Source organism: Diadema antillarum, unplaced genomic scaffold (genome assembly GCF_040938485.1).
Source record: "Diadema antillarum isolate AM-2024a unplaced genomic scaffold, OU_Dant_1.0 scf00000047, whole genome shotgun sequence".
Taxonomy (NCBI): Eukaryota; Metazoa; Echinodermata; class Echinoidea; order Diadematoida; family Diadematidae; genus Diadema; species Diadema antillarum.
In genome coordinates, this window is record NW_027270936.1 from 1,618,300 (window position 1) to 1,644,989 (window position 26,690).

At 38.9% G+C, this 26,690-nt stretch overlaps 1 protein-coding gene and 1 pseudogene across 2 annotated transcripts in view; both read right to left on the minus strand.

Moving 5' to 3' along the window:
• LOC139715381 (uncharacterized) overlaps positions 1–26,690 on the minus strand; it is a 359,010-nt gene that overhangs the window by 134,342 nt on the left and 197,978 nt on the right. The gene's annotated exons all lie outside the window — the stretch shown is intronic.
• On the minus strand, positions 213–18,841 carry LOC139715357 (putative nuclease HARBI1; annotated as a pseudogene).

Genomic DNA, 26,690 nt, shown 5'->3' on the forward strand with positions numbered 1-26,690 from the left:
GCACAAACTTCACAGTCCTCTGATACTTGAGACATTTGGGACATGCCAAAAGCACAGCAAGAAGGATGAAATAATTGATGAAATTTACATCAAGAAGAAAAGAAATGATTCCAAATCAGCAGATTGAAGTGATACCTATAAAGCAAGTGACATGGAGTCTTGGATGCATCTGACAGGAAATCGTCTACATCAGGAGCTGGTAGATGCAGACAGTCCAAAACTTCTCAACAGGGACAAGCAGGATGAAATGATGAACAGGTTGCATTGCAGGAAGAAATCACAAGTGTCGTCAAGCAAGTCACAACTCCAGGGTATCCTCTGAAGATGCTGCAGCAACAGCAAAGGCAGGAACAGACAGATTGTAGTGGCTGCTGGAGTTAATGGGCGAAATGCTCATCAACGATCTGATCTCTCCGAAGCCTACCAGCGACAGCATCGTGGAGGCCTGGAGGAAGGCGGACATGTGGCAGTTCTTCAACTGGCTCAGGACCGGGAATATCTGGTTCCCTCCGCTCAAGGGAGATATTCCACAGCACTGAGCAGGCCACAATGATGGTGAATGCAGTGTCCACCTTCACTCTCAGATCGTTGAGGCATGGAAACCTCCTCTTCCAACGGCCAAAGGTGCGCTCAATCACACACCTTCCCCTCTTGTGACACGCATTGAAGCGCACCTGTGGTCGCCCATTGGGATGTTGAAATGGGGTCATGAGGAAGGGAAGGCATGGATACCTGTGTAAAACAATAAAAGAAAATGAAAAGAAAAAATTACTTCATTTACGTAAATATATTCATATCCATTTCATATTTTTCTTTAATGGCTTTAATCCTCTCATCCTTCACTAGCATGTCAACACTGAAACTAATTAAATGTAGTTTCATACTACATCTTCTTCTACAAATCTTTAATTCCCCCACCACCTTAAAAAAAAAATAGAGGCAACAGGCTATAACAATGATTTGCTCTGTTTTCAACAAACATGATAAAGCTGAAAAACTATATAATTTTACTTAACGGACAAGTTCACCTTCATGTACATGTGGATTGAGTGAATGCAACAATATTAGTAGAACACATTAGTGAAAGTTTGAGGAAAATCCGACAATACATTCAAAAGTTATGCATTTTTTAAGTATCTGCACAATTGCTGCTGAATGAGAAGACTACTACAGTGTGTGATGTCACATGCGTACAACGATATAATGAAAATAAAAAGAGAATTTCACTAAATACTACTTTTTGAATAAGGTGCAGATTTCTTGGACTGGTTAATGATGTATGTTAAGGATAATACTATTCCCCTTGCCTTCTGAAAGAGAGAAGTCGAGTGCTCTTTTGTTATGCAAGAAAAGTGAAAATAAGGTGAATTTTCTTTATACTTTCTTTAAACTGTTGTACTCATGTGACATCACAAGCTATAGTAGACTTCTCATCCAGCCAAGACTGAGCAAAAACTTCAAAAATTAATAACTTTTGAATGGATTGTCGGATTTTGCTCAAACTCTCACTAATGTGTTCTACTAAGATTGCTGCATTCACTCAACCCACATATCTATGAAGGTGAACTTGTCCTTTCATCAGATGTCCTTGGTCCCCTCTGTAAAGATGACTACTACAATACTATATGCTAATGAAAGAACCAGTGTTAAAACTTTTTGCCCACTTGCTTTTCCAAAAAATATAATGTGCGATTATTTTGTCTTGTAAGTATATGTAAGTATATCGTAAACATATATCATGTCAATCAAATACATATATGTATGTATATATATATATATATATATATATATATATATATATACACATATATATATATATATACATATATATATATATATATATATATATATATATATATATATATATAATTTAAATCAAAATATATGTGTTTTGACTAAGATGAATAATATTTCAGCCAATACATGACTATTTATATTTAAGACATACTGTACCCACTATCTCCAAGCAGCCAGTGCGATCCATCTGCCCTGGCCTCGAGCTGTTGCTTCAACATACTTTAAGAGAAAATCCTAGAATCGTGTGTACTGCCAGGCCACCTTGCGATGATACTTGTAATTTTTCCAGCACAGTTGCAGACAACCTGTGAATGAAAGTTAAAAGAATGGTTTAAGCTTTTTTTTTTTTTTTTGGGGGGGGGGAAGCAGGGGCACACCAAACACGTACTCCTTTTTGAGTTAAAACAAAAGAAGGAAGAAGTAAACGAGATATGAAACTCTTCAGTGAAGACAAGTTGGTGATACACTAGGGGTCGTCAGATATTGGTCACGTGTGAAAATGACGTAAAATAGCGACTTGAAGTCCAGTTCTTTATACAGTCCTACATACACTGTAATTCACATTGTTTCTGTTATGCAACCAAGAGGAAATTTCAAGCGTGTATCAAATGGTGACCTGGGTAATTGGCATAGTACAGGACGATCAGACGTGACTTGAACTTTATGACTAAAAACAATGGTAAAGAAATGGCATTCAGTTATGAAGTTATGATTGATCACTGGAAATCACAAAAGAGACGAGAAAAGTATGTTGAATGTAAGCTTATGTGAAAGATAAATCTGGAATCATTTCATCCACATTCTATTCTCATTTTCAGTTTTAAGCTGCAAAATTGTCATTCTGATGAGGAGATTTGAAAAGATAAAATGCATGATTCCTACAGCTTACTATCTAAGCAACAACATACTTACACTTGTAGGTTTCAGAGAAAATTGAGCAAAATCAGTTGAGGTAAAGGTGCTAGAACGTATCAAGTCAATGCATGGTTGTTAAATAAAAAAATCACCTCCCACAGACATAACACGTAACCTTGGCTGATTTTGAGTCTTTGCCTTTAATCACACTTTCCAGTACAATGATGTTATCAAATTGAAAAACAATGACATGGACTTCGAAGACAAACGTTCAAAGTACAACATATCCAAATTTGAGATAATATTGAGCTAAAGCTACCGAGATACCAGCAAATAAATGTCAGAAACAGTATCTCAAAAAACTTATTTCCACTGCTTGATTTCATATGACAGTATGATGATGGCACAGAGTTTTTTTTTTTCTCGAAATACTGATACTTGAAATGTTTTACAATTATATGCTTTTGTAACATATCATAAAAAGTAGGGTTTCTGGACATTTTCAAGAGCTATGGCAAAATAAAAAAGACATGTTTTTTTCACTATATTTGCACATGGACGGGCACGAAGAATTTTACATGAGGCAAATCTCTCGTTTGAAGAAGCTACACCCCTGTAGACAATACCAGTGTATATATTGGCAATCAAGGACTTAAAAACCAAAGATATAAAACACCTGTTTCTTGACCCTGGCCTAATCTAAGCATCAGTCACCGCCACAGTGGGGTTGGGGGGGGGGGGGGGGGGGCTGTGGAGCCGGATAATGTGCAAACGCCGGGAAATGTGCAAACGCCGGGAAATGCCGGGAAATGTGCAAAAGCCGGGAAATGTGCAAACGTCTTGCCGGGAAATGTGCAAATCTCCAAATTTCATCAACGGGAAATGTGCAAACGTGACGCCGGGAAATGTGCAAATGTTCAATTTTGCCGGGAAATGTGCAAAACGTCGCCGGGAAATGTGCAAACCATTCATTTCACCTATATTATGTAGAGATGGAAGAGAAACTCTCAATCAAAGCTGCGCACGAACGATTACCATCTTTACCACCTGTCTTAGCGACCATCTGTCTTTTTATGCCTCCGCCACGAAGTGGTGCCGGAGGCATTATGTTTTCGGGTTGTCCGTCCGTCCGTACGTACGTCCGTCCGCTTTCGTTTACGCGATAACTTGAGTAATATTGACTGGAATTTTACCAAACTTGGTCCAAGTATAAAATATGATAGGGCAATTATCTGATAAGATTTTAGGTGAAATCGGCTTAAGGTCAGAAGTCAAAGGTCAAGGTCAAAGCATGAAATTGTATCCGTTTAAGCGATAACTCAAGACTGGATCGAGCAAATTTCACCAAACTTTCGGAGGATGATGTATGATGGGGCAATTACTTGATAAGTTTTCTAATGAAATCGGACAGATGCCAAAGGTCAAAGATCAAGGTCAAATCCGAAAAATTTATCTGTTTACGTGATAACTCAAAACTGGATGAAGTAGCTTTCACCAAACTTGGTCCAAGGATGATGTATGATGGGACAATTAGTTGAGTAGATTTTAGTGACATTGGCAAGAGGTCAAAGGTTGTTGTTGTTGTTGTTCATTTTCCATCTGTGAAGATGGCTGGATAGCCCATATTCAGCTACACTAAGCTGGTCTTCCATGGGGTCCAGTTGGATGTGGGGTGGGACCACTTCACCGGGTTAGACACCCTGCTCTTTGCGATGAATGAATGAAGCGGGATCTTTTACGTGCATGAGCTGTGACTCTCTCATACACGGGTCAAAAGGTCAAAAGGTCAAGGTCAAATGCTAAAAATGTTGCTATTTCCCCCATATCTATGCAATGCCCAAAGGTATTTTCTTGAAACTTAGTGTAGACATGTACTACTGCATAAAGATTCTCCAAAGAGAGTTTCATGTCATAAGGTAAAAGGTCAAAAGGTCAAAGATAGGTGAAAATGTTGCAATATCACTTCTCTCGCAAATGGTTCAATGTATCTTCATGGAACTTGGTGCATACACATGTACTGACTGGCAGGGATCATCTAGGGAATTTAGGGGTCGTGGGTCAATAGTCAGGGGGGTCAAAGGTCAAGGTCAACTCCTCAAAATTTTACTATTTCCCCTCATATACTAGTATATGCAATGCTTGCATTATTAGTTTTAAAACTTAACATATACGTGCATTACCTAATTTAGATTATCCGGGAAATTTCCAGCCAGAAGGTCAAAGGTCAAAGGTTAAGGGTCAAGGGCCAGGTTTCAATGCCCCCCCCCAAAAAAAAAACTATTTTGTACTGTAATTACATTTTTTTCATACCTTGGAGATTACTCAATTCATAAACTTATAAAAGGGTCCGTCAGAAGTCAAGTAAAAATTCTCAATTCCCTAAATATGTGTACCTGCACTCTTAGACAATTATAGCAAACCCAGTTCAAGGAAAGTGAACATTCAAGATATTTCTGACAAACCTGTCATTTCAATATTTTGCCAGTTATGTGAAACTGTCATCACACATTGTGAAGACATTGTACTATACACCTATTGGGAGAATCATGCATTATGGCGGAGGCATCAGTCGCCATAGCGACATTTCTAGTTTTTTATTACATTTTCAGCATTTTCTTGCAAACCCTACGATTTTTCACCAGATTTGGCAGATAACATCTTAATGGTGATATGATCGTAATTTGTCAAAATGAGCCCCCCCCCCCCCCACACACACACCAGTCCTAAGGATGGGGGGGGGGGGGGGAGGGGTTGAAGCCTCAAAGTCCCTATACCATGTATAAACGCTTGATTTTTTTTTTCTTCATCTGTCGAACCGAAAAAGAAAGAGCTAAGTTAGTGCTATGAAGACATTAACGTGATTAATGAATGAAATTCTGTGTTTGATTATGGCGGATCAAGAGGTCTCCAGATCGAGGGGGTGAGGGCAAAGAGAGGAATTTTCCACATTTTCAGCATCTTCTTGAAAAATCTACGACGCATTTTCACCAAAATTGGCAGATTGCCTCTTTACGGTGATATGCACTTAGTTTGTTAAAATGAGCCCCCTCCCATACACACACACACACACACTGCTTAAGAGGGGGGGGGGGGTTGAAGCCTCGGCGTCCCTAAACTCAATGTTTATCTTCTTCTGTCAAACCAGAAAAGAGAGGTTAGTTAGTGCTATGAAGACATTAATGGCTGAAATTTTATTTCACGTTTGATTGTGGCGGATCGAAGGGTGTCTTTATCGGGAGGGGGGGGGGGTTGAGGGGGAGGAGGGGGATTTTCACATATTCTGCATCCCTCTTGAGAAATCTTTGACGGATTTCCACCGAACGTGGGAGGTAGCATCTCTAAGGTAATAGAATCCCACTTTGTTCGAAGGGGCAACAAGTCCAAGTTGTTCCCCTTCCCCTAAGCTAGGGATAAGACCAGGGTAGCCCCCACGTCATTTAGTAAGCAGAAGTGAAATTTCATCAAAGTATAGATCTACCTTCTAAAAATGCGTTAAGATTGTGTTTTATTACTCTTGATTGTATAGAAAATTTCTTTAAAAAGTATGTATTCCGTTTTTTTCATATGTGCAGGGTTTTCAATAAAATTCTGAATTCCACCCGAACGACCCCACCCCCTCGTGTTGGTCCCTTTCAAGTTCAAGGGGCGGAGATGAGGTGGGGGGGGGGGAGGGGGCTCCATCTCTACCCACTTTAGGGGTCGGGGCAGTGCTCATTTAGACAAATTGAGGTCATATCACCAGATAAATACGCTACGCTACGTTTCAAGCTTGGCAAATATCTATTATATAAGGGTTTCAAGAAGAAGCTGAATATGTGACAAATCCGCCTCCGCCGCACATATTCATGAATTAACTTACCATATCAGGCACCAGCACTCTATTAGCTCCATCATTTTTGTATAGAAGGTTGTTTTTTTTTAAAGCTTATATATAATTTTATTATCCGAGAGATGCATCTTGAGTTTTCAGGAAAAAGACAAAAAATGTGAAAATTAAGCCTCCTTCCTACCCACTCACCTTTATGAGCATCTGTCATTGTAAACTTGAGCCTACATCATGCATTAACTGTATTTACAGTACTATCACCATAAAGATGCTATGGCCAAGTTTGGTGAAAATTCGTCATAGATTTTTCAAGAAGATGGAGAAAATTTTGAAAATCCCCCTCCTCTCTCTGGTTACAGCTCGTTATTCCGAAGGTTCGTTATTTCGAAGGCTCTTTATTCCTAAGATTCGTTATTCCGAAGATTCATTGTTCCGAATTTCATTTACGGATTAACCAGTCTTCGGAATAACGAACCTTCGGAATAACGCCACAAATTTTCGGATTAACGAACCCTTTTTCATTTTCGGATTAACGAACCTCTAGGTATAGGGACTTTGCGTATTTCGGATTAACGACCCTTTGGAATAACGTACCTTCAGAACAGCGAACCTTCGGAATAACGAACAGCACCCCCTCCCCCTCACCTACCCCCGATCAGAGCACGCCTAGACCCGCCATAATCAAACATGAGATTTTGGTCATTAATGTCTTTACAGCACTAACTTTTTCGGTTCGACAGAAGTAAAAAAAAAATCAAGAGAATAGGTAGGGACTCTGAGGGTTCAACCCCCTCCTCGTCGGCGGGGGGGGGGGGGGGGGGGGGGTGGGGGGGGGGAAAGGGGATTCAATTAAAAAAATTAAGATCGAATCACCATAAATATACTATCTGCCAAGTTTGGTAAAAATCCGTCATATATTTTACAAGACTATGCTGAAAATGTGGAAAATCCCCCTCACACCCCTTATCAGCGCACTCCTAGACCCATCATAATCAAACCTGAAATTTTAGTAACTGTAGTGTCTTCATATAACGTAGTTCCATATTAGTAGAGCAGATAAGCCGAAGAATTGTGCAAAATTTGACTAAAGCATGAAACTTTCACCATTGTTAGTACATGCTATAAGATTAATTTTAAGATCGGGAGGTAAGTCTGAATTGACCTCTGATGACCTCTAGAGGTCAATGACCTCAAAATCTAAGAATATTGATATTTTGCGTCATTGGTTAATGATAAACACAGTAATGATGTACTAAAACTTAATTTTTGTCACAGTGAAATTGTCTTTATGTTCCACAGAGCCCTGACAGGTTTCTACCTTTGACCTCTGATGACCTCCAGAGGTCAATGACCTCAAAATGTCAGAAAATTGATATTTTGCATCATTGGTTAATAATAAAACACAGTAATGATGTACTAAAACTTAATTTTTGTCACAGTGAAATTGTCTTTATATTCCACAGAGCCCTGACAGGTTTCTATCTTTGACCTCTGATGACCTCCAGAGGTCAATGACCTCAAAATGTCAGAAAAATGATATTTAATGCGTCACTCATAACTGAAACACGATAATTATGTACTAAAAACTAATTTTTGTAAGAGGAATTGCCTCAATGTTCCACTGAGCCTTTCGAGTCAGATTTCTACCTTTGACCTCTGATGACCTCAGATGACCTATGATGAGGCCAATGACCTCAAAATGTCAGAACATTGATATTTGGTGCAATTGGTTGATGACAAACATGATTTAGATGTTTTATTCATTTGTATTACAATTGAATTGTTTTCCTATTCCACAGAGCAAGAAAAATTACTCACGTGTCTCTACCTTTGACCTCTGAGGAAGGTGACAGGTCAATGACCTCAAAATATCAGAATATTGATATTCTATGTATAGTCAATGGTCAACTTTGTAATACCCGATGTACAATCATTTATGCTATTATAGAAGAATCTTGTCATTCCATGGAACATTGGTCATTAGCCTGTGCATTATATCCAACTTTGACCTCTATAAGGACAATGAGAGGTCACTGAAGTCACATGTGTAGGCTTACCTGTATTGATGTTTGGCTTCATTGGTGTAATCGTAAATGCTTAATCACGTACAAATCACGCATTGACGTTTTGATCAAAGTATGTATGCATATTCCACAGAGCATTGGTTTATAGTAACAGGTCTCTGAAATGTGAGAGGTCAATTACTTCAGAAATAAAGCTGAAGTTTCTTGAGTGATGGCAGTGACCTCAAATATAACTGTTATGTTTGGGTTAGTTATGTAGACTAGCAAATATAGGCAAATATGGCCATTATCTCGACACTCGAGGAAAACAAGGCCCACGAGACTGATATACAGAGTGTTTAATCTATTCAGTGTAAGTCTCATAGATCTTTTCCCCCATTTGTCAGACTCATTATGGGACTGGTTTGCCTAAGTGTCAAGCTCATGGGCAATATTTGCATAGTTTCCAGCTGGTGGGCCTGTATTGGCCAGTGTAAAGCTGGTGGGTTGTTACAGTATGACTGCGATGAATGACTCATGGTCCTGGAGTATACAGTCCACAGCTGCGACATCATGGACCATCTTGAAAACTTCAACATACTGTGAGGCCCAACATGCATTCCACATGAAGCAATCCTGTGTATTGCAACTAGCTATTGCCATCCGAGGCCTACCCAGTGAATAGATAAGCATTCATGGCAAACCATGGAGAAAGCGGATTGTGCAAAATATTTGGGAGTTCCAATAGGAGGCTCAGCTGGAATCAAATCGCCACAGTAGCTTAAAAAGGTTATAACAACCAAAGACTCTCTCCAGACGAAGATACGAGTATCATAAAGTTCAGGTGTTTTGCTACTCCATGCCGCTCAGGACTGTCCTGGAATATGCATGCATCATCTGGGATCCATTCACCCAGGTGAAACATCATGAAGTTTGGAATGATCCAGAGAAGATATGCACTCTTTAGCTGCAATGACCATCATATGCAAAACAAGCAGTGTTACAGCCACACTTGAAAAACAAAACAAAGCAAAAGAAAACAAAACTACAATGGCAATCCCTGTAAGAAAGTACAGCACAGGCAAATTCAGCGATGATGTTCTGCATCAAGAACCCCACAATATCCACTCCGCAGGAAGTTGTGGCTCTATTGCTGCATTCTTCAAAAAGGGCAAATGACCAAAAATGTCAGGCATCATTTGCAAGAACACAAAGTAGGCCTACTCCCAAAAAAAGGTGGCGGCTACTCTCGGCCACTGTCTCTTGTATCTCTTTGAAACACTTCAGGAGAGAGATACTCAATATACAGCTCTGCTATTAAAGATACATATGTCTCTCTTTTTGTTTTTGCATTTGTTTGTTGTTTTTTGCTTCATATAGCTCTTTGGATACCTTCTTTAACCAATTAAGAAAAGGCTCCATGGCAGAATATTACAAGATTACACAGTATAATGAAGAAGAAGAAGAAGAAGAAGAAGAAGAAGGAGAAGGAGAATAGGAAACGAGATCTGCTGTCAATGATGCAGAGCCAATACCAATCAGTTCCATGGCAGATCTTAGTCGGCACTGCAAAGGTTTGGATGTCTCTCTCTGTTGACAAAGGATATTCTAAAGCTCCAAGTAAGTCCATGGGGTGGTTTACATTGTCTGGGCATAGAGGGTTGGGTTGGGTATATGAGGATATGATGCTTTGTTATAACAATTAGGTCTGAGATATCTGTTTTTTATGTTTGTTTTGACCATCCCGCATGGATCTCCAACGAAAAGGAATGATAATGTGTTAGACCCAGCCGCCACCGTGTTTTTTCAATAGATTTTGATATTACAGTGTAGTTGAGAAAAAAGTAACCGCTCATTGTCCTAGATGGAAATCAAAATTGAACTGTGTGTGGAATACTCTGCATACAATTTTGGACACACACACACACACACACACACAAAATGCATTTTTTTAATATAATTATTATTTCATAAGCAGCTGACCATTACAAACCAATGAGACCAGACATCAATATTCTTACATTTTGATGCATATCTTTCAATATCCTCCAGAGGTCAGAGGATCATCGCTAATGTTCATGTGAAATGAGTACATGCCTTTTGAATTGCTCACTTTTATTGCTATAGAAATACACAATATGTGCATCATGTCAATCATTAAATATTGTTTCAGTTTCATTTTCAGTCTTTGATTATTTTTTCTATGTACAAATAAAATCGTGGCAAAGTAAACAACTTTCACATCAAAATATAAACGAGAATACTAAAAAAGAAACAGATGTAATAACGTGCAAGGCAAATACCAGGCCTACATCATCTTAAGGTATACAGGTGAAGGAAATCACCTTATTAATAAACAATTTACTTGACTGGGATAGCGACCACTGAACAATATTGTTTCTTAAAACTCTCTCTTCTTTTCAACAAGTGGAATAAAACACATGCACATACCGGGGCATCAGTTTGGAGGAGGGGTGGGGTGGTGGCAGGGATAGTTGACCCCCACCCCATTAAATTCTGAGATGTGGACTATGTTTTGTTGTTGTTAGTTTTTGTTGTTTTTTGTTTTTTGCTTTTTAGACAGAAAACTGCCCAAGTTTTTCACTTTAAGTGTGCATCGGATTGTTAAAATTTAATTCTGAAATGCAAAATCTCCCTTCTGTGAGAGGGGATATCTCCTTTCGATAGACTCCTTCACCCTGCTTGGTTCCTTCCACAGATATAACATACTTTGGGGAATGATAATTTCCCTTATTCTATGAAAAATGTTTTTAAGAGATATTTTTATTTGAATTCCAAAGATGAAAAGGCTTTCCTATATATGCACGATTGTTCATTTTGGAGGGCAAGAGGCATTTGCCCCGCCTCCCGAGAAAATATGGGAGGGGGAATGGTGGGGACATAAAACTTTGCCTCCAAGTATTTCCTGAGATGGAGATTTTTTTTCTTCACTTTTTTGACAGAAAATGAATTGTCACTGAATATTTCAGCTATAGTATGCACCAGATTAAAAGGCAGAATCTCCTTTGCATACCCCCTCCCCCACACTATCTTTCGTTATGTCCCCTTCCATATACGCTCAGTGCTTTTGTCCCATTTTTGTTCTATATCATCACAAAGTATGTACTAGATCTTTAATTTCAGTTCCGACATATTAAAGAAAATCCCTCTTGTTGGAGGGGGTAGTGTATCTTTCAATTAACAATCCCTCCTCGGTTTCTACCCTTAGATTTGGTACACTCCTTTTACTGATAATTTCCCAAATATTCCATCATAAATGTGTATACTAGATTTTTTTTTTTACATTTCTATTCTTACTGCAAAGGCTCCCTCGCATGGGAAGGATTGGGGGACAGCCCCTTTCATACCCTCCTCTCGCTGTATCAACCTCTCCTCCATGCATTGATTATGGCTACACATTTGGGTATGGACTTTTTTTTTCAAAATGGTAGTTCAACCAAGAGTGGCACGAGATCATTGAATTGCAAACAAAAGAATGCAAAAGCTCCATACTGTGGGAGGGGGATACCTCCACCCACATCCTTCTGTCGATTGGTCTCCCTCCATAGATGGATGACTTACTACACCTTTTTGATACACATTTCGAGGTATTCCTTCAAAAGTTGCCTGTGTGCCAGGTCGTTGAATCTCATTTCTCAAAATACAAGAGCTCTCTCGAATGGGAGTGGAATACCCTACCCTTGCCAACGCTGCGCTTGCTGGGTTCCCATCCATATAGACGTGGTACACCTTGGTGATCCATAATTTTCCAAATATTCCCCAAAACGTATGCATCAGATTCTTAAAAAAAGAAAAAAAAACTTCGTCTTTGGGAGGAGGGTAGGTGAGATGCGCCCACACCCTATCAACTTAAGTGATGACGCACACATTAAACAAGAGCTACACTGAATCACTGATTTCAGGTCTAAACCTGCAAAAATCCAATCCCCCACCCACATCCTCCCCCTCCCCCTCCGCTTCATTCCTTTGCACCATGAACTCATGCTTTTACATATTTTCCAAGTTCCCCCCCCCCCCCCCACGTGAAAACAGATCGACACCCCTTGCTCTGTGCACATACCCGACTTAGATAATTACCTGAAAAGTTCTGCGGAATGAGTAGCCACTTTTTTGGTAACAGAAATGCATGTTTGTAAGCCCTACATTATAAACAATTATTAAAGGGACGCAGTCCTCACGAAATTTAATAAAATATGTTGTTGTTGGTAGGGTACCTCCGATGAACTACTTTCATCAAAAACAAACTTTCAAATCACCAAATAAGCTCGTACATTTCGGTTAAAAAAGTGTGACTCTGCAAATGAGCAAGTCTTGGCGGAGAGTCATACGTCATCGATGCACAACTCTTTCCAGCGGTGTTCTGCTCGTCATCCCTAGTTATTTATAAATACATGTATACTATTTATTTTTATATTAATTGTATATATGAATAAGCTTGAAATATTTTGTTTGAAATAACAAAACCACATATTGTCACATTTTATGAAAAAATCAGATATGATCAGTTTGAACACTTAAATTGGTTTTCTGAGGCACGGCTGTCAACTTGAGAGTAGGGCATCAATGACATTGCACCTTTTGGCAGGCTCTTACACGATCGCTTGCAGGAATTATTTTTTAAAAATCGCGTACGGAGACAATTTTTGATGTCCACGCGTATGAATTGGTGAGAGGTTATATCTTTTACTCTTCTTAATTATCAGTACAGTGAAAATCTCAGGACTGCTTCCCTTTAACTATTAACTATCGCAATATCAATATTAACATCCTCACATTTCATTCGAGGTATTTGACCTTGTGTGATTTTCATAGGTGAACGGTAATGGCTCGTTAATAAACAGGGCCTACGAGTGCTCTCTAGAACATCATTATGTTTACCATTGATGATGCCAAACTATTCTGATACTTTGAGGTCATTGACCTCTCGAGATCATCAGAGGTCAAAGGCAGAAACTTGTCTGTGTGCCTTGGAATATGAAGACGATGTCATTGTACACAGATATGCTTGTTTTGTACATCTTTACCATGTTTGACCTTTCACCAATGATGTCATACTTCAATATTCTGATATTCTGAGGTCATTGACCTCTCAAGGTCACCAGAGGTCAAAGGTAGAAACCTGTCTGCTCTTTAGAATATGAAGACAATTTCATTGTAAGACAGATATGCTTGTTTTGTACAACTTAACAATGGTTACCATTAACCAATGACATCACAGATCAATATAATATTTTGAGGTCATTGACCTCCAAAGGTCATCAGAGGTCAAAGGTTAAAACCTGTCAATGATCTGTGGAATCAGAAAATGGTTTCCCTGAAGTATAGATACATGTTTAGTGAATCATAACCACATATATCATTCACAAACATCGATATTTTGATATTTGAAGTTCATTAACCTCTGGAGGTCATCAGAGGTCAAATCAGACTTACCTCCCGATCTTAAAATAAATCTTATGGTATGTACTAACACTGGTGAAAGTTTCATGCTTTAGTCAAATTTGCACAATTCACGTGATTTTGAGGGCTTAACTGCTCTACTAATTCTTCGGTTCAACAGAAGAAGATTATAGATTCCAGAGTTAAGGGACCTAAAACTTCAACTCCTCCTCCCCCTAAAAAAAACCTGATTATTTTTACAATTAATCACTTTCATTTATTAATTTTGTGCTAATTATGGTAGAAGAGTGGTCAGTGACAATTTCCAATGAAAAAACAAAGAAAAAACAAAAGTTTAAAAACAAGGAAATACATAAGAAATTCTAAAAACAATGAAATACATAAGAATTGAAATGAGTTTTGGAAGTTTTTGTGATGTACAATTGTTGAATATGCAAAAACAGATTTACAGATCAAAAATTAGACTCTCAATGCTTTTAATTAGGCTAAAATATCATCTTGAGCTGAATTTGGATAATTAATTGATTAAAATTAGAAATTGATTGTTTCAAAAAATCTTATGACACAATCTTGTAGATTATGACGTGGGTCTCACGCATGCGAAATTTCATCGCGATCGCACCACCAATGGCCGAGATCTCATGGGGGGGGCACGGAATCCATCCCCCCCGGTCTGAGCACTGAGCATAGCCAAAAAAACCCGGCCCCTTTAGGGTTAAAGAACCATCCTAGCTCATTCTTATTTGGTTATCTAATACAAGAAGAATTTAGATAATACCGTAGTTCTGGGACTTTGAGGGGCCCCCCCTTTTTTTTCTGGGGGGGGGGGATGGCTACTATATAAACAAATTGAGATCCCATTGCCATAATCGTGCTACCTGCCAATTTTGTTGAAAATCTGTCAAGGATTTCATTAAGAAAATCTAAATGGTTGAAGTTCATGGGCAGTTTTGATATGGAGTTTATCTATCTTTATACACAATATCGCTAAAGTAAATGATTTGCACATTTCCCGGCGACGTTTTGCACATTTCCCGGCAAAATTGAACTTTTGCACATTTCCCGGCGTCATGTTTGCACATTTCCCGTTGATGAAATTTGCACATTTCCTGACGAGACGTTTGCACATTTCCCGGCGTTTGCACATTTCCTGGCAAGACGTTTGCACATTTCCCGGCGTTTGCACATTTCCCGGCGAGATGTTTGCACAATTCCCGGCGTTTGCACATTTCCCGGCTCCACAGGGGCACCCGCGAGAGGAGGAGATTGTTTTGGTTTTGGCATGGGCTATGTAGCTCCATGGTGCGTGTGTGTGTCGACAAACTTCTACAATGCTCTCCTTCTTATTCCTGTATTATCGTTATTTATGAGTCAAAATTTTTCGCTCGAAATTCAAAACGGATGACTACAGAATTTCTCAATAGGATATAAAATCTAAAATTTTAGAAAGAATAGAGAAAATTGAGTGCACTTTGAATGGTCTGCCACAGGCAGATATCCTTATCATGCTCTTACGTAATATGACAGCTGTTGCACTCATTAAACCCTGGCTTGGCCTCCAGGTTTGCCACGCCTGAGTAGAAAGTTATTTTGCAGTGGGCAGGTACATCTACTCCCAACTCTCAAACGAGGAACCGTTAGGGGGGTATAGCACCCCATCAGCTTTGTTTGGCGATGGGGTCTCGCCTCAAACGGGGGTTTGACAGCATGAACTATGACCCAAGTGCATTGTTTTGTTGTATCAATTGGTAAAAATTAATATGAAATCAATGGATAATGTAACTGGATGTATCAGGAATCCAAATCAGTCAAAAAAAGTGTATTTTCATGTTGCTTACGGGCCAATTCTTTTGAAACGCTGTCTGAAACTTCAAGAAAACCAGTTTGGATGTCGATTTGAGCATTTTTAAATTTTTGACGTGCGCGTACGCCGATGTCATGGTGACCTGGGTAATTAGCATAGTACAGGAGGATCAGACCTGACTTGAACTTTATGTCTACCAGTAATGGTAAAGAAATGACATTTAGTTATGAAGTTAGGGGTATGTTCAATCGTTGAAAATCACAAAATGGCGCCTAGATGACGTCACAGATATTAAAGTTATTGTGAAAATGTTACTGTACTGAGATATTGTCTTGAGAGATGATGTCTGAAAATTTCACGTGAATTGGTCGAGTCATTCTTGAGATATTTTGTTCACAAAATCAGTCAGAAAGGAATTGTAATATAGAGCAAATACAATAGATGATACACCGTTACAGCATAACCTACGAATCGATGGTGCAGCATGCATTCCCCTTCAATTTTATGACTTTTGTAATTTCTACTCACTCCTGAAATCAATTTGAAAATAAAAGGAAATACAAAGAGATATTCTCAAGCTGTCAGCATTAAAGGCAAGGTTAAGGCCTACAATGGACAACAATTTAAAAATTCAAGTGTACATCATGAATATGATATAATAATAAAGCTTGCAGCACCCTCGAATGGAGGAATCAAAAATGCAGATTAGAATGTGGAAGCTGGTATCTCACCTGGACATTCACAGAATACCGGTTTTTCCTGTTGAGAAAGTAGAGTGCTTGATCCCCACCTGGGCTCCTGATGTACACATGAGTCCCACCTAATGCACCCACGACTCCAGGAAACCTGCAGTACTGGTAGATTTCCTGATGAGTTGATGCCACCTCTTCTCTGGTTGTAGGAAATTTCATGAATTGTCCTTCCTTCTTGCCACGGCTTCTGACACATCCTTCACGACTCTGCATACAGATGACTGCGAGATGTGTGCCTCATCACCATGCATTCGCTGAAAAGATCCTATGGGGAACGAAAAGAACAAGTTCATTAGCATATCATAAGGCAAGTACTGATGTCTCGGTTCACAGACATCAACGGGATCAATGATATCTACTTTGTTACATGTAGTTCTTTTTTTTTGTGGTAGCTGGTTGTGTTACCTTATTCTTTTTACTCTGCTGAGCATAATAATCAAAATGCCTTCGAGGCATACTGTAGATTAAAAGATATGTTATCTGTAAAGTCTCTTTTTGTGTTATGTAATGATTTTATTCTTCCGCATATGAATTATTGCAACACTGTTCGGGGGACCCACTGTGAAACCAAATCAAAACATTCTTCTTCTTTTTTACAAAAGGTATTTTTTTAACAAAAGAAAGTACCGGTAATTATGATATGCTCCCAATCAAACTATTTTGATCATACTACTCCCATCTTCAAAGACAAGAAAGCACTAAAAGTTGAGGATATCCATATCTTCCAAACAGCCATTTTTAGGTTTTTAAAGTATGTCACACACCTACTTCCATCTTCATTTGAATCATTCTGTGCCTACAATACTGATATCCATTCTTACCTGACACGCCACTTGTCTTACTTTCTTCTCAATAATCCTAGATCTTTGTTAGCGCATAAATCAATCAAACATCATTGTCCTTACGTATTGAACTAATTACCTGTCCCACTTAAATCTCAAACAGCACTTTATTCCTTCAAAGCAACCATCTAAAAATATTTATTGTCTAGATGTACCAATTGAATTAATACTGTCTCTGACATCAGAACTTGTTCCAAGTATCTCATTTGCATTATGCTTTTTAATGCACCTATTCCTGTATCCTTTTTATTCTCAGCTGTCCATTATTTTGAGGTCCATGTACTTCCGCACTTAGCATGATGCACCTTGCACAATATCAGACTTACCACTCCTCTTTTTCAATTCTTCTTTCCAATACCAGTTCCTCAGGCCACTATTATTTCAAGCACACGCTTACGATATGACTGTGGTCTGATGCATTTTCACCGTATAAACATTCCTTATCATATGGCATCATTTATCATCATCGCTGATAGTTGACCTGTATGTTAGGTTTATAATGTATTTTCCTTCATTCGCAATGTTGAAAAGAAAAATTGATGTCATTTTGTATTGAAAATGTTAAAAAAAAATTTCATGATGTTACTTTGAATCGAAATGGTGAAAAATGCAGAAATAAAACCATTATTCAAACCAAACAAACAAACATAGCTTGGAGCAAGAAAGAAAGTGTTATCAGCTTTATCTGAAATGAAATTGATTCATATTACATTTCCATGCATGCCATTTTGGTTCTGAGAATAAAAGACACTATTACACTCACCAACAGCATAAAACCGTAGGGCTGTTGTCACCTGGAGGAATACAGGGAGTGGATTGCTTCTCCCCGTATTCCTCGCCAGATCTTCACCCAACATGTCGATGAGGTACATGGTACTCTCCTTGGAGAAGCGGGACCGAACTCTGAATGCCTCATCATCATACAGCTCAAGTGGATTCCTGCGATCCACAAGGCCCCTCTGTGGTCTGTCAAGCAGCTCTCTGTTTCTCTGCACCTGCCTGTAGTGCTGCATTTTGCCTGTATCACATGAGGGAGACAGAGACAAAAGAGAGAGAGATAGAATGGAAATATTATTTCCAGAAGTTACACAATAGTTCAAAATAGTGCGTACATCTTTATTTGAAAACTGAATCTGTTGCATGTCTCAATATCAATTTCTATTGATTTCAATCCCTATCACATTGCTTTCTGGACTACATAAAACAATTTTTCAATGTGCACCTACACATTGCACTCACATAAACGCTAATGATATCAGAGTGGTACCAAAAAAACGGTTGAATTTAATGATTCATACTTTAAACTTCTTTTTGATAGTTTTAATTCTTTTTGTGCTTTCAATTTGTAACAGAGCATGATAATAATAATATAGACAAGAGTTCAATCATACTGATCATGGTCGTCAAGAATATAATTGATGAAAACAAAGGGTGCTAAACAAGGTTTTTATAAATTCAATAACTTCTATAACATGTAGACTACCATGAAATACGAAAGTAGCAAAATGATCTGTACCTCTAGAACTTATCCCACTTTGGCATTTGCAGGCATGTAGTTCATTAAAGAATATCTTCTGCAGTATTAACATCATCATCCTATACATGTAATTCACCCTGTCGTTGTCAATTGCAGAGAAGAAAACTATGGATGTGTTTCATTTGAAAATAGGGATGTACAATGTGTATTTCATGCATTTATAACTTGTATCAAGCTTCATCCTTAACAGAACTTAAGGACAAGAAAAGTCAAAGACTTAAATATACTATGTCTTGTCCAGAATAGAGGTAGAGCTGAAAGGAGTTAGTGAGGCCTCAGATGTCATCAAATAACTTCAGAATGTCATACCTTTGGGTCAAACTAATGACTGACTGTACTGCCCTGCCATGCATGAGTATATGCCGCACCGTCTTCTGGCAACTGTGTTGCAATTAACTGTGTTACTTTGAAGCAATCAAATAAATCCCGAATGTGCAACATTTTCAAAACAGAAAATATTCAACTCTTAACCAAGTTCATACAGAATACAAGATCAATTGGTCTAGACAAACAAGAGTTCCTTAAATAATGCTAGGCTATCTAGAGTGTAGACCTTAAAAAAAAAATAGGAATAGCAAAGTAGCACTGAATTTGATTGTACTAGATTAGAGTGGAAACTCCCACTAGGCCCAGAAATAGGACCCATCAGCAAATCTAGAGTCTAGTAGAATAACTAGAGAAGACCTTGATCTATAGTTTTTGTGCTTACACTCACAGTCTACTTGTCTGTTGTAATTTCTAACACTAAATACATTGTAGTAACAGTTAGTCTAGTCTTGTCTCTAGTCTAGATCAAGATGTGGTGTAGGCCTAGGCCTAATTGTAGATGGTCGAATCTAGTAGACCTCATCTAGAACAAGATCTAGCTCTATATCTATAGGCCTAATTGAATGATCTCTTAGACTTGGAACTTCACATTTTCAGATCTGTAGTGTATTGACACATCAAATCAAATACCTGAGTACAAACATAAGTTTAAACAACCATGACGGCATGAACACGACCACCGGCACGAATGTGTTACTGTTGACTGTTTTATTTTTAAGCGTTGCCATGTTGGGATCGCTGGATCGCCGATGCGCTGGTGTACATGTAGACCTAACACAGTAACAGCTACATAGATCTCATAGGTACACAGCCCTAGATCTTACCTAGCATTGTAGCAATAAAGGCAGTAAGGGGTGGGGGTGGGGCTAGGCCAGGGACTAGAGTAGTACGGCTTGTGCCGAAAGGGTGGGTTGGGTGGTGGCGCGTCGCGTTAATGGGAACACCACCCTTCGTCCAAAGCCCCCCCGGTTTTGCCGAAAGGGTGCGTTGGGAGCGTTGGATCGCGTCGCGTTGACTGGAACCCCACCCTTCGTCCAAAGCCCCCCCCCCCGGTTTTGCCGAAAGGGTGCGTTGGTACTTTTTCTCATGTAATATTAAAAGACGAGTTTTGAATTTATATTTAACCTTCAAACAACCATTTCAAAGAGGCAATTGTCCGGATCGGTTTACACTCTATTACCACTTGGTCTACAGCCAGTTGGTCTAATAGACTGTTTAATATCAGTTGGTCTAATAATCAGTTGGTCTAGTCATCATTTCGTCCAATTACTGTTTGGTCTAATTGTTATTTGTTGTTTAATATTAGTTGGTTAAATATAAATTCAAAACTCGTCTTTTAACCCTATAAAGCCCAAGGGGGGGGGGGGCACATTGTGCCCCCTACCAGATTTTTCATTCGCCACTCCTTCGCCCTTAATCCAGTTTTAACCAAATTTGGTGACTTTTCCTAAAATCTTATTCCAAACATTTTGATATATAATTTAGCTATATTTGATATTGCTGGTTGCCATAGCAACAATAAACTGACAACCATGTCAGTCAGATTTTTCATATTTTTCTGTTCCAATTCCAATTAACCATATTATAATGTACTAGCAGCACCCGTGGAAATCCACGGGTCTGAGGGGTTTTATTTTTTTCTCTCATAATACGATTTTGCACATTTTTATTGAAGAAATAAAAAGAAAAGTCTTCTCATTCTTTCGTTAATTGTGCTGTCTTCTAAATGACCACCCTTCCCAGAAATTTTATAATACATTTTTGAAGTATATGCCAGGCGATCCGGTCCATTGGTAGGGATCATTCCCGCCACTACTTGCTTTTATTATAGAACTTGAGTTCCGAGGGGTTATTTGCACCCGTTGAAGTCCGACAGTTGTCTTGTTGCCCCTCACCCCTCCCCCCCTCACGCACACACACATTTCCACCTCCGCAGGGCAAAAAACAAAAACATTCAGGGAAAAATTACCAAAAACGCAAATGAGATTCCCCGAAAGTTCTGCCCACAGGTTGTTCCCGTCTAAACGGGAAGATATTAACACTATGACTTTGATTACCCCCTGCTCTTGCATCCACGCGGGCACCCGCGGGAATCCACGGCTGGTCTCAAGGCCTTGGTTTGTTTTGTGTTTTTTTTTTCATGTTTCTTTTCCCCACGTTATGAGAGAAAAATAAGATATTTTCGTCTTCATAATTTTGCTCCCTCCTTTTTGTTTTTAATCACCAAAACTTGGCTTGATATATCATATTAATATAGAACTACATCTGCTTCAGATTGTACATTATCATAATTAATATTAGGCCTACAATTATTGCTCCTATTATTGTTATTATTATATCATTATTATCATTATCATTATCATTATTATTATTATTATTATCATCGTTGTTATTATTTGGGGAGGGGGAGATCATAGTCATCAGGTTAATAGGCACCCGTGGGAGTAGGTTCTCACGACCTCGTATTTTTTTTCTTTAATATTTTTCCCATGTTATGGAAGAAAGAAGAATATATACATCACTGCATTCGTCTTCATTTGCTCCCTCTTTTTTTTTTGTCACCAAAACTTGGTTTGATAGACCATAGAACCACGCATTCTATTTCCACTTGCAAGTTTAAAAATAGGCGGTCGGCAAAGCGAGGTTTTCCTCTACGTCCGCTCATCTTATGAATATGTATGATTACAGCAGCTCTGCAGTAAACGAATGGACACAGCTGCGCGTGTAATCTGATATGTAAGGGTACGATCGGCAAATATATTTAGCCGCGTCCTAAACAGTCTGCGTACAATGACACCGGACTTGAGAGCAAACGGCGAGCAATGACGTACCTGAGCTGCATATAGTATTCTGCAGTTGTGCAAAATACAATTACATAACAACGTTCGTTGTTTTCATTTGGGGACGCCAATAATGGCGAACTGTACGTAAATGCCCTTGTAGTCCATATATCACGCACACACAGATTCGTGTAACCATCGTCAATACATTCAGTACACGTAACAGGCGGAGGCAAAGGTACATCACCGAACTATACACACAGTGTAGAGTGTGTATAGAGTTCTGCGAGGTACATTGTGTGTGTGCGTGCGCGTCCGCCGGAAGATGTCAGAGATTTCGCTGCACCATCATCTTTAGTATCCCCCAGTGTCTCTGCAAGCTGCTAATTAATTTTTCTTTTTCGTCCTCGACGTCGACACGGAGGCGGAGAGGGGACGAAACCCGCGCCATTCGATGTAGGATACTCTCCTGCGGCCGACGGCACCGGTCGCAACTGCCCGGAGCCGACGGCTCGGGAGGAGATAGAGAAACCAGCAACGCCGAAATAAAACAGGAAATACATAAGGCCGCGACAACAACAACAACTTCGAGTATTATAGTATAGGATAAAATGGGCGTTTCTAGGCTGAAATTTGCTGAAGGAGCAAAATGTGAAGTAATTATGGCCCTGAAATGTTTTTCCTATTATTTCCTTTGTTTTTCTGTGACAATGCCATAAAACAATAGATATAATAGAGATACTTGAAAATAACAGTATTTTCCAAAGATTGCCATTCTATTTTGTGTCATTTTGATTCCTTCACCCAAGTTATACCTCTAATATAATTTGGTTATCGCATTATCAATCTGCAAACTTAAAATTCCGATATTATGGGAACATGAAATATGATAACTATGCATGTACCTATCCCAAACAATACATCACAGGTCTCATAATGTATTTCTTTATTTTGTTATGAATAGCGCCCCCATGTGGTGACCTTGAGAAATTTCAACCATAAAAAATAATGAGCTTTGACTTGCAGATCATTTTGTGGCAAATATGAAAAATATTGGTCTATGATAAGACATATATACTGGGGATAAAGAAATTATACAGAAAAATCATGTTTTTAGCATATTTCCTATGTATTTCTTTATATTTTGGTAAATAGCGCCCTCTATGTGTGACCATGAAAAATTAAAGTATGCGGTCATGTAGACTATTTGCTCTCCCCATGTGCCAAATGTGACGATGAAACATCAAACAATAACAAAGTTATATAGGGGGAGGGGCACAATGTGTCCCCCCCCCCCCCCCCCCCCCCCCCCCTTGGGCTTGGGAAGGGTCGAAATAGCTTGGGCTTTAAAGGGTTAATATTACATGAGAAAAAGTACCAACGCACCCTTTCGGCAGAACTGGGGGGGGGGGGCTTTGGACGAAGGGTGGGGTTCCAGTCAACGCGACGTGCCACCACCCAACCCACCCTTTCGGCACAAGCCGAGTAGTACCACTTACAGGAGATTGACATCTAACAGTCACATGTACTAACGCACGGGCGCTGTATGGCCCGCTGTATGAGCTAGTGTCTAGCGGTTAGACAAATAATTGGCAGTAGGCCTACCGGTCGGTCGGTACACCTAAGAACTAGCTAGCTAGGGCATACATACAGCTCGGTACGTGCAGGGCGGGTTACGCCATTTCCTGACCCACTTTATCTGACACACTCTTTCTGACACACTTTTTTTGCCATTCACTTTGTACACGGGGCAGTTTTCATGAGACGGCCTCTGTTATTGGCTACTGTGCTAATGAATATTCAAGACTATGGTATGGCTTGTCGAACGTCGCGCTCAAGGCCGGCCAATAAGAGGCGGCCAGGAGCTGGTGAGCTGGGGGCGCGCGGCAATTTCTAACCTCATCCACGTGTAGGCCTTGCTACTACGTGCGCTTCCAGTACCTTTTTGTGATGGGTGCAGGGAGATACTAGGTGAGACCAAAGTAGATGCGCACGCACGCAGTGCAAGACGTCCCTGGATGATGGCAGTACGACATTACAATATCTTATAATCAAATTTGCGCCTCAGCTGAAATTTGTGTTTGGAAGGTGTGTTTTTGTTCGTTGTTGGTTTTTTTTTTTGTAATCTGGTAATTCAACCTGGTTCATTATTCTTTTGACCACTGTAGGTGAGGATCACGGTAGTATGTAAATCAAGACAAGTCAACATGCATTTTGCATAGTTTGATCCTTAAGACATAATGATATAGACAGTCTTAGACTACATGTAAATTTATCATTGCTTCTATGGTATACCATACAGAGACCAATTGAGTATCACTGAACATTTTTGTAAGGAAGGGTTATACAATCACCACATAGGGCCTAATGCACATTAAAGAAGAAATCCACTCCAGAATTTAATCAATTTCATAAAAAAGAGAGAAAATTGCCTACAAAACAGTGCAAAAATGATCAAAATCGGATAAGAACTAAAGAAGTTATGATATTTTGAAATTTCACAACTTTTCAGAAAACACTTCTTGACCAGTCTTTATGAATATTCAAATGAGCAAGTTGATGATGTCATGCCCTCACAATTTCTTATTCATTTTATATACAGAAATGACAAAAATATCATGTTTCAGCTGTATGAATTTAAAACTTGCCTTATAACCACCCAAAATTTTTTCTCTCATGTTCCGATCATTGTTGTATACCCGTGCTCCCCTTCTCAATCTTAAACTCGTTTTTAACTGGGACCTACGCTCAACGAGCTCGCTTTTAAGTAGGTTCCTTCATATTTCTTTAGCATTCATTCACAGATTCCAAACTTAACAGATCGACCACTATTATGTTTTGTATCATCGCAATATTCTATGTATGTCATGTATTTCATTTAATTTTGTTATATTTGATGTAATTTTTCATCGAGAAATATGAAAATAAATTGAAATTGAAATTGAAATTGAAAATAAGTAAGAACAAATGTTAATTCTGATATATTATAGTATTAGAAAGTGCTCTTACCCGTAATAGCTAAAAACAACAATTTTTTCTGAATTTCATATGTAATATGCATGAAAAATTGTGAGGGAATGACTTCATCAACTCGCTCATTTGAATATTCATAAGGGAAAAAAGGGAAATTTCAAAATGTCATATCTTCCTCATTTCTTATCCGATTTTTGTCATTTTTACTTTGTTCTGCACAGATATGTTTTTCTTTCTTTTGAAATTTATCTATTTCTAGGGTGGAAAAGAACGTGTTAACTAATGTATTATTTGGAAGTACAAGCTTTTACAGATAATGAACTGCAATTGCAAATCGCACGTCCATAGACTACCGGTACTCGAAAAGGCATGTACATTACACATAGAGATCAGCATAATGTTACAAAGCACTGAAAAAACAACGATCCGAGTGTAAAGAAGTGAGGGGGAACACTCGACGGCTGCACGGGGAAAACGCGTCACAGCAACTGCAGCTTGCAGGACTTTCGATCCCGTACAGACCGATTATGATGTGAGGCACTCCACGAGAAGGTATGTAGTAAATAAGTCTTTAGTCCGGATGGGTCTGATATACCAAATAAATATCATCAGTTTATCAATGTTTCCTTCGATCTAACAATAGATAGGGACCTTGAAACTTGCGACATAAAGCTTTGACCAACGTCAGTTGTTAGGTGATCCGAGAATCCTCTCGGATCACCTTCTGTATCTGTACTGATTCTTTGTTCTTCTTCTTCTTCTTCTTCTTCTTCTTTATTTCTCCGCAAAAGTTGTGTAGAGACTAGCTCAGAAAGTGCATTGCCTATGAATGTCAAACTTATACCATATGTGTATCATGTCCCAAAGACGACATGTCAAGTAAAATCGTAGTGATCAGTCGACCGTGACGTCACTATGACGTCATTATATGAAAACACATTTTCAATCATATCTCATTAATGGAGTGGAATTTCTCAATGAAATTTACGTCACATAAATTTCAATTCAAGGGAATTCTACCCATATTTTCAGAATTCCTCGCATCGTAAAGACGTGCGCGTACGCGCGCGTTGAAATATTTGTATGCTCCAATCAAGCTCAAATTTTTTTTGCATACGTTTCAGACCATTTGGAGCATTTTTTGAAAAATTGAAAAAATTGGACGGACGCGTACGCGCGCGCACATATACGCACGTACAGCTCATATGCAACAGAAATTTTCCGATTTTTTACATTTATCGGATGTCTGAAAAGTCAAGGAATATTTCTAGCAAGTTTCAAGTCAATCCGACTCAATATGACGTCATACGGGACTGTCAAAGTTGAAATTCCGCGCGCGCGTCAATGGCGATATACAGTACAACAATGCCCCAAAACCGCCAATTTTAAATCCGATTTTACTCGTCAGGATGGACGGTGACCCCCAATTTTCTTTACATATTCTGAAAGCTGATGAGTTGTACATGTCAGTTTATGGGTTGGCGATACTGAAAAAGTGATTCAAAGATATCAAATTTCTTAATAAAGTAAAAAAAGTAAATTTTCAAAATGACGTCATCAATTTTCAAGTTTACTTGGGCGTATCTCACTTATCCTTTGCCAATTTTCACCCAGATTTCAGTATGTTGTAGCTTATTAAATGTTCTTTCATTAATGTAATTACAACATTTTGATTGGATGGCGGCATCACCTCGTAAAAATGGATTAAATGTAATCTTGTCAAATTTGACCAGTTTACGTGTTATCTCTATGGGAGAGCAGTTTTTCTGGCAG